The sequence below is a fragment of the Bombus vancouverensis genome, chromosome 5 (assembly GCF_051014615.1).
Source record: "Bombus vancouverensis nearcticus chromosome 5, iyBomVanc1_principal, whole genome shotgun sequence".
NCBI classification, from domain to species: domain Eukaryota; kingdom Metazoa; phylum Arthropoda; class Insecta; order Hymenoptera; family Apidae; genus Bombus; species Bombus vancouverensis.
This window is the reverse complement of record NC_134915.1, coordinates 6,982,838-6,993,263: the sequence shown is the minus strand read 5'-3', so window position 1 is coordinate 6,993,263 and position 10,426 is coordinate 6,982,838. Positions and strand designations below refer to the sequence as shown.

The window sequence follows — 10,426 nt, the reverse complement described above, 5'->3', positions numbered from 1 at the left end:
CTCTACTTCGTCCTTACTCCCTTACCTTCCTCTCAGTCCTAGCTATCTCTGTCGTACACATGAACTCGATCGCGCGCGTGCCGAGCAACCGTTCGTTCAGCTTCCTTCTCTCTTCCATTTTGACCACTCTGACCACTCTGTCGCTTTATCGCCACAGGCAACTACGTGCTCAAGCTTCTTCAAAGAATAGACGAGTGACTACATTATTATCTTATAATTCTTATTAACAACGTAGATTGATCATGCTCCTTGGGTAACTAGCAAACGATTATTCTTCGAACTAAATGCTAAAACAAGTGAGATAACTTATTACTGTAATTTAGTCTTGTTACTGTTCCGTTGGTGAATTACGTTATCGCGATATCGGTCGACCGCGATCAACTGTCAAAGCGTTTGCTTGCTGCATATTTTTATTTCGACGAACAGGAAGCAACGTGTAATACTCAGTGTACGCGTAATTCGAAATTATATACTTTACACGAATAATAAGGATATTTATTAAAAAAATGGATAATTAATGGATGCTTAACATTTATTCGCGTAGAACTACTTCACTTATCACCAACTTCAAACGCTCGTAACATTCATTAGGTTGTGAGATGTCGAATTTTATCGCACCAATTTTCCAAATCTTAATTATCATGTTTCTTTTTTAATAAATGTGTTTGGCTTCATATACCTATCGTCGTATAACAATTTAAAGCTAAGAATTTTATTTTTCATACACGATTTTAATATTTCAATCTTTTCAGATAAAAGCGCATTCTTCCTAAGAGTCTGTGGTACGAACCAATACAAGTCACACATTTCATACGTACTGGTATTACTGGCTAATAAAGAAAAAAAACAAAAACGATGCGTTTCTGACAACAATTGACGATTTCCTAATATAGATTATAGAGGAAATATTTGATTTAATACTTACTCGAATTTCCATTTGAAACATTTTAATGGATGTCTATTTCAGCACCTATAGCGGATGGACGTCAATCCTGGCACACACATTTAAAACCCTCTCGAGCTTATAAAGACAACGATCAAAATGATTAAAACCGTTTGTATAGTCTATTAAATATCCACATTTATTTTACTTGTACTACACTGTATATGTAAAGAAGCCGTTAATCAATTCCAAATTGATTAAGGAGATTGTATTTTGTGACATATTCAATAGTTGAATTTTGTTTTGAATCGCATAATTGAATATTTTGATATAGATGCGAAAAAGACCAATATATATAGTAGACGTATACTCCAATATGTACTAAAAAAATTGTATACTTACCAAGAACCACTTTTAAATCCTGCCAATGAGTACAAAAGGCTGTACATGAATGTATTTCAGAAATTTTCGAAGAAGACGATGTCCAAATGGAACACAATTTTAAAGAAAAATTTCGGTTTCAAAACTATATTACGAATTAATGACACCTTACAAGCTGAAATCGTTAATGATGTAAAAGATATGCGCCTGTTATATCTTATAATATCAAACGATAGTTCTCTACTCGTAAATTGGCCTTTGATGTTCAAATAATATGATTTCCAATATATCTTACGTATTATATTAACATATTTTTTTTACACATTTCAGTAACATAAATATCCACAGGCTACCAACAACAATAAAGCTATTGTGAATTTTTTCTAAGTGAAACATAGTGCGTGCAAACTTTGGTTAAAATCCCTTCTCTATAAAGTTAATAAAAACTTAAGAAGAACTGCTTTTAAAAGAATACTCAATCACTTAGTATGCTCCACTGCTTAGAAAATATAAAAGAGGCTTTCCTTCTGTATCTCTTTGCTTTTTCTCCAAAGATTATGTAAGAATGACTTATTTGTCACTTAAAAGGTGTATAGGCGCATTAACGTCTTTGGTGCATGAAAAATCTCAACTTCAATCGCAATGCTTCATCTGGAATGTTTTTCTTTTAGTACTTCAATGTACTTTGGCCTAGCAAGTTTTGTTACTTACTCGACGAGATACATGTGGCATGTCCGTACATGTCATACAAACATGCCAAAAAATTCTTTAATTGAAAAATTACAACAACAGTACGAAATAATAATAGACTAGTTTTCGTTCGATACAGTATAGGAACAGATAGGCGGTTTGTAAATATCGTTCTCAAATACTTTTGAAATTCTATTGTTCCCACAACATTACCTAATGCTTTGTAAGAGCGGTTTTTAACTTTTTATTGGACATTTTCCTTTTCTTGATCTATATATATACAGAAATGTACGTGTACACATACAAGCTGTGACAAGTAGCGGCTACAACCACTTCAATAATTCCATTTTTTATTCTTATTCGCTGCTTCACATTACACTTTTTTCTATCACTCACACTTTTTGACATTTCTACATTGTCCTTGATTTCTTACATGGAAACCAATTTTCTTTTCGTGACGAAATTTGTGATTAATTTCAAAACAAGCTCGACTATGCGTGTATTAAAATGATTATTGAAATATTTTTAAAGAAATTCTACCAGTAAACATGGCAGTTTAATTATAGGAGAGATTCATTTGAAATATGATAAATGTTGTGTCGCGGTTGACTCACATGGATTTGTTCCTCTTTTGGATCCATAGTTCGTCACACGGCCGCCTGATCTTCGCACGACCGACTATCCGGCGAGTTAGTCTTCAACAACTTGTATGCGATGAAGAGCGAATAGAGAATAGACAATCCTGAACAATGAACCGTGTTAGATGAATGAACCTTAAAACGCAGAGCAGTGCTATCTAACCCAAAATATGTTCAAACGCAGAATTACTGCTATTTAGTAGGTATAAATGTGAAACACATTCTTGAACATCAGAAAATATAACTTGGTAAATACTGAAGCATTGAATTTTGTAACATTGTACTATCTGCAGTTTGGTTTTACTTATCTTTTGTCAATTATTAAATGAAAACAAATTATTCCCTTCGGTCCTGTATATTAATAGGTCTTAAATAGATTTGCATTTTTATTGTTTCAGCATGATAAACCTCGTTAAAAGATTTGTGTGCACAATATGTTATCATCCATCGATTAATATCCCGACGAGTTACGATAAAATTAATCTTATGGTTATTTCATGTAAAACGTATGGAGAAACGATCGTTATCGCAAAAGTTATCAACATCGCAACTACATATTGAATTAACAGCCAGCACAGCACTTAAAGTCACAATTCTGCAAGGAATAATTACAATAATTATGTACTGTGGTACACCGTTGGATTCGAAGAAGATTAAAATTTCTGTAAGAAAAGCGGGCAAGCACTTTAATTTTCGCAAAGAAATGATTTTTTTGTTAGGTAAATGATACATTTACACTGTACGTGTGAATGTGTGTGTAAGCGTTAGAGGGCGTCCAGGTCTTAGTTGAGACAAAAGACTGTTGCCAGATGGGAGAAGCTTCTAGAAGAGTCTGGTTGACAACAAGCGTGAGTGCAAGAAGGTTATCGAGGTCTTCAGAGTGTAATATATATGTATAGCTGTTGTGTGTGAAATAAAGTAAACTATTTGTATTTCCGAATCCTCTGTTTACTTTAACATTTTTAAATAAATTTTTCGCACAAATTAATAGTTATCAAGACAAGATATAACTTTAATTTGAATTACTTTTTCATATCTCTTGTCGTTTACGATCTATAAACATTCACATAGAAAGCCGACTCGGACGAGAGGGTTGATTTCTCCCTTAAAGCACGAACGAATTACGGCTAAATTTCTTAGTTGGGTCTAACGAACACTCGTGCAGAGTCTCGTCTCAATATCGATGGTGTTAATCAAGGATTGTTATAAATATGAATCTTCTAGAATCTAGAGCATCACCTTCGATGGCACGTCCGCGCGTACGACTACAATGTCGATACCGAGATTCAAAGGATGCATTTTCTAAGAGAGCGTTTCTGACATCAAGAACACGTTGGTTGGCACAACGTTCTCCGTAATAGCGAACAGCAGCGAATAATAACCGCTATAGGCATTCAAAGTCTTGATTATCTCGAGGTATTCCTTGTTCCTGTATCTCATGGTCGCGATTAAGCGAAACTAACAGCTCGCGTGAACGAAACATTAGAGGAATTCGCGGAAACCTTGTATACATACGCGATACACGTCGCACATCGCTCGACACACTGAAATTTCGAATTCAACGTATCATACGCTTCAGCTTGATCGTCAATGATGTACGTTTTTTATGTCATAGGCAATAAGGACAACTTACATAGAGAAATTTGATCGAATCCCTTTTCATTTCTGTAATTTATGTGACTCCATTGAACTATCGCGGCAGACTATGTGTTTACTTTGGAAGTTCGTAGTTGATTGGCTCCTCAAGCGAACTTGCGAGGCTGAGGAGCAGTTCCTAGATGGATAGAGTCGATTCTGTTAAAAATTGCACGAGGTTGATTGGGTGACTCTCTAGACCAACCTTTTTAAGGCGTTATCGTCTATGTCCGCTACGGGTACAAGGGCAATTTATCTCGTTACGTGGGAGGCCTGAAAGTCCTCGGCTTCGACGTTTTCCATGTTCGCGAAATTAGGCCTTGCTATTGTCCTCTTCGTGTCCAAACGGCTAGCGTCAATGGTACTTGATTCTATAAACAAACGTTTTCGTCTAAGAACGGAACATTCGATTTTCTCAACAAATAAGCTTCGAACTTTATACTTTAAGACCAAAACAATTATTTACGATTCTTCGCAAACAGAAGCATATCGACGACTTCCATTAGCCAAATATGTAATACCATTAACCAAGACCTCGTATACAGGGTGGTTGGTAACTGGTGGTACAAGCGGAAAGGGGGTGATTCTACGCGAAAAGGAAGTCGAAAATATAGAAAAAAAACTTTTTTTTTTAATTTTTCCATCGAGAGAATGGTCTACAGTGAGATCCGTTATAACGAGACGTGATAAAGTGCACGCGTACCGAGCGAAAATTCAAAGTCGATTTTCTCGAAAACAAAGCCTCAAACAAAAAATTTTTATTGTATATTTTCGATTTCTTTTTTCGCGTAGAATCAACCCCTTTCCGCTTGTATAATACCACCAGTTACCAACCACCCTGTATATCATTACTGGATACTTACGAAACGAACATAGGCACTTGGAAAGACGAGAATTGAATTTGATTATAGAAATATCATTCCTAACGCGTGGATGAATGTTTCGTTCAATTATAAATACGCAATAGCGCTTATCATTAGTTTTCTTTGATCTCCTTGTACGTAATATCCATTCCTGGAACAGAAACCGACATTGTGAATATGAAGAACCGAAAAGGTAAAATAATATTGAAACGAAATACAGCCGACTATCCTATTAGCTCTGAAGACAATTGCTTAACCAGTATACTCGCGAATATATCATATGCAAATACAGAACACCGTATATGGATAATATACGGATGCTCATTCACCCAATGTATTAGGATATTGCACTTCGTATCGCCTAACTTTTCGAAGGACCACCCCTTGGCGGGGAAAAGAAATACACTGAATACTGGTTTATGGTGTATTCAATGCGACCATCAACCTGAATGTCGTGAAATATGATCGATGAAACAGGTGCTGTCCATGAAAGTTTGACAACTGGTCTCACTTAAGTTGTGGATGTTCTGCATGCTCTGGCTGCTGCGGTAGACTGATCGATCCTGATTTCGAAGTCTAATCCTGACTACTGAATTGTATCTCACTGATTGACTGACTGACCGTTGGATTATAAGTAACTGAAGCGTGACTGACTTAACTGAAAACTGATTGTGTGTGTATTTTTATGTGTATCCGATAACGATGACACTGCATTGCACTGCACCCGTCGAATTAATCTTGGGCGATATACTCACGAGGAGGAGTGGCGAATGGTAAACTGTCGACGACACTGAGGGTACGATACCCCCGAACGATAAGAAAATTTCGAACTGTCTCCAATTGCTGAGACAAGATTTACGAATGGTCGTTATGAATGGTCACACGATATCTTATTCTGACCACTGAGAGTTAAAGTCGATTCGAGATATAAAACTCGACTGAAACTGACAACCGATCGTTTCAACTGATCGTTTCAACTCTGCGAATGCTTGGAGATGTTTACAGGTGAAAGACACGAGACTGATCTTGCCAGATTTGACCTAGAGTACCTAGCAAGGCGCAAAAAGGATGCGAAAATATACATGTTGCTTGATTTTCACCAAACATAAGAAACTAGCCAATCAGCATACTCGTTCGTTGGGTGTCGCTAATGCACTTCCGTGCGCCCGAAGCACAGGAGATACTTGTCGGAAAAAGGGTGAGCGATACTTGGACGAACGTGAAGCTTGCGATCAATTAGATAAGAGGGTGCCGTTTTATGACAGGCTTGGCTGTTAAGAACATCATGGACATGGAAAATTAAAATCATTGTCCCGACCTAGAAATTAGCTTCTTGTCTGCGGAAGTGTGCGTCATAAAATTAGCCACGAAAATCCTCAGGATGTTTTTGTTTCTATCGATGGAACACTGACTATGTGTGGAATTGCGACTGGAGCCAACGCCAGGTCATTCCTTTCCAATGTATCCGCGATATGTCCCTGGTGAGTTATTTAGGCCTATTAGATCCGTAGTGCGGCGAAATAGGATTATAATTACAATGACACATCTGGATGCGCATCCACTATAACTTCAAATAGGATTTATAAAAACGTTTCCTTTAATGTTAATTTGACGAAGCGAAGACAAAAATAGCTTTAACTGTGACGTATAACACAGAAATGAAAAGAAGTCTCGCGGGACGGCACAAAGGCACAAGAGTACTGCTCTATCACCCAACGTCACGCGTTGCTATTAGGTAGTTCGGAAGTAAATCGCGGTCTTCAAACATGATACCCTAATTTGTGCTTTTTTATTCGAAATAAATTTATTTGTTCAAAATAACATCCGTTAAATTGAATACGCTTTTCCTAGCGAGATACAAGCTTTTTTGCATTCCATGATCATAGAAATCTAGAGTTTTCGGGATGATACGATTCCCTTTCTCTTCGAGTCCTTCATCGCCATTTCGGAATCTTTGAAACCAAAATTATAGCGTTCTTCCGGTTATCGTTCTTTCACCAAATGCAAAATTAATGTTTCGTGCAACTTCGGCTGCGCTTTGAATCATTTGAAACTCACGTAAACAAACTGCGAATTTGCTTTTTCTCCCTGAGTACACAAGATTTAGTAAGTAAATAAGTTCTGGTTGTGGAAAAGTAGGAACTCAATGTTAACTTTGTTACCGTTTCCTTTAATATTTAGCGGGTTTTTCTTTACTTTCGATTACTTCCATCAACCTGTTGGGAACACTGTTCACTAATTTATTCGTTTGGGATATCCGTCTGACCTTTGGATTTTACTCATTTTTTCAGTTCAATTTGATATTTTCTATAGTTGGCTTCTCCTGATCGTCAACTTTTCTTGCTACAATTCCCCACAGGTTCTCGATCGGTTTCAGATCAGCACTCGACGCTGGCCACGATAATAATTCTATTCCAAAATCGAACCACTTTTCCGCAGCGGCGGCTATACGAATAAAAGCGTTGTCTTGTTGAAAACTTGCCTTTTTTTTTTCTACTTCAGTTACGAAAGTCAATAACTCGCCGTGTAATCCTATAGCGTACATTTGACGCATTACGTAAACAACTTTGCTTTTCACTTTCTTGGAAATATCGAAAAAACGAAATAGGAAATATGTTTGAGCTTAAAATTAATCGCAACACCGTAAATATATGTAACGTAAATATATCCTTAGTAAAATGTAAGATAAACGCATTTCTTAAAACCAGGATCCTACATCTGTCGTTTCATAACGTTGCCGCTTGTTTAATCCGCAGATGCCCTTTTTCAATTTGCATACGTAACCACATTTACCTGAGACAGCGTAGCCCTCGGGTTGCGTTATGTATACATATTATCTCCTTCAATTCTCTATTGCAGCATTCGCTGAATATGTATACGCTGTATATGTATATGCTAAATCGCTGTATTCGCATCGAAATGCTTCACATTCATATCCATTTTATCTACCATGGTCAAGCGTGTCCTCTTTTAGGCACGTCATCTCTTATCTTCCGTAGTTTATTCTATAAGCAAGTTACTGTATTTATGGCTTCGCTCCAATGTTTCTTCTCGAGATTTGCGACAATCAGCACGCGGCGTGCCATTTCAAGCAACGATCTATTTTTCTGTTCTACCATGTGTGAATAACGTTCTACCACCCGCCCCCCCCCCCTCCTGATGCAACATCGAACAACGTCTTTTCGCTACATGTTCCAAGACATTTCCAACGAATAGCAGCTTATAGACACGTTTTGTCCACACCGAGGCAACGTAATCTAAGGAACATTTGAATTTTGTATTAGGTTCCAGGCTATTCGTCGCCAGCAACGTGTATACACTGAATGGGCATTTGTTTTCGTTGCCTATTTTTCTTTGATCTTTACCATTTCCAATGGGAACAGGAAACAAGCGACGACATTTGTTGCCGGCAACGGAAACAAGGAAAAACTTGGAGAAACGCTCGACAACAAACGGCGACCTTTTCAAGAAACACGGAACACCAACAAAATGTTTCTCGTTGCTGCTTCGCTGAAAACGGTACTTAAGATCCACAATCGGTTGAGTCTTGCTTTTTTTATTCTCTTGGATAAGGCGTTCGTGACACGTTCCTTTCGGTTCAACACTCGCAAGTTTCTCGTTTTCCACGAGATTCATTTTGATACCAATCGCGAACCTCTTTTCTTCCAATTCTTTAATTGCGTTCGGATCTCTGTGTCCGAAGTACATAGGCAGTCTCGTTTATGGCCGCACTAGCTCTTTTCACGATTGCTATCTCGTACAATTCAGGATGAATATCAGTCTTTCCATCGTAATACCTGCTCAAGGTATTGTAATCCCTGCAGCCATTTCACGCCGCGCTTTCGTAATTTTTCTTTTTCTATGCACTGATACATCGTAATAATCGAAGCCATCTAAATCATGTAGATTGAAAATATTTTTCATCGATAAGTATAATTCTTCGTCACTTCCTCCTCCATCGTACGAGTCAAAAGTTAATCGATGCCTTGCTGACGATGCATGTGTTCATTTTTGTTTCAGTCGTTTAATATTGTCACGTGTCTAGAATACACAGTAGCTCACGGAAGTATCCGAACGCTTGGCACGGAATTTCGTTTACGATACGTTTTTGCCATTTTCTTCGCATTCTTTCAGAATATAACTTTTCTTTTTTTTTTTAATATATTAGACACGTTACGTGAAACTTTTCGAAACTTCGTTAGCACCGTAATGAGGCACGGCTATCGTATTATAATAGCGAAATTTGAAACCAATTCGTAGATATATTTAAGCTAGAAGACATTTATTGCAATCATACGCTGAATAAAAAATTAGTGAATAGCGGTCTTAAACATGCAATTAGTGCCAAAGACGGTCTCGCCACGTATTCTAGCTTAGTTAACAGTGAATAAATGACTCCTGCTCATATCTTCTTACTCTCTATAATGATCTAACTTCTATATACATTCTCAATTTTAGCAACATAATCGCGATGGTCGTATCTCGTTACTAATGAGATTAGAAAATATTTTGAATTGTAATATACACATAAATACTTTCGAGTAGAATTCGAACGCTTTCGTGAGCCACGATTGTATTTGATAAGTAATTCTCGGATTAGTTTCAACTCCAATTTTTTCAGTAATTTAACAATGACGCAGCAAGCAAACGGTTGCATCATTTTTTTGTATAAACTGCAGAAAGTTGTCCACTACTCTTCCTACTACCATAATAATTCTACCATAATTCTTTCCTTTTTCATTAACGTTTAACGAGTATTTTTAATTTAAGTTTAGCATTTTTAATTTCTCTTCATAGACATCAACATTCTTGAGTTCGATAAATTTTATTTTCTTAACTTCAAAATGCCATGAAATTTCCTTTTACTTTATCCTTCTTCGCCTCATTTCTATGAAGAATATTTTCAATGCACCTAACCATAACCACCTACGTCTAATTTTATATCGCATCTAGGATATTGTATGCGCTCCTCCGCAAAACTAATACCATAATTCTGACTTATACTCCTTCGTCCGCGCAACGATGATATATCCTTATCGTTTTCTAAAATTGGCGCCGAATATTGAGAAACAATATGGCGAAGTCCAAACAGCATCAAACACTTAACGACGATTTTTATCTTCGTCAACACAAAAGTCACGGTTTCAGCCATATGTTATACCTGTATTTCTGATTACCTTGCTGGCGAATCATCTCTCGTGCAGAATAGGTGATTTGGGCGATGAGGAAGTTGAGGTTTTCGCACGAATCACTTTTTACAGACCTAATCGGTAAGTAAAGTCCCGTGACTCTTTTTTCATTATTACTTTATCTGTCGTTATTCGTAACACCAACGT

At 37.1% G+C, this 10,426-nt stretch overlaps 1 long non-coding RNA gene across 1 annotated transcript; it reads right to left on the bottom strand.

The window, feature by feature from the left end:
- Positions 1–2,895: 2,895 nt before the first annotated feature.
- Positions 2,896–10,426, bottom strand: LOC117159733 (uncharacterized). Its single transcript, XR_013058474.1, has 5 exons — positions 10,268–10,426; positions 5,091–5,241; positions 4,433–4,598; positions 4,226–4,366; positions 2,896–4,136 (listed from the first exon to the last, which is right to left on the bottom strand). It is a non-coding gene; the product is annotated as an uncharacterized LOC117159733 (long non-coding RNA).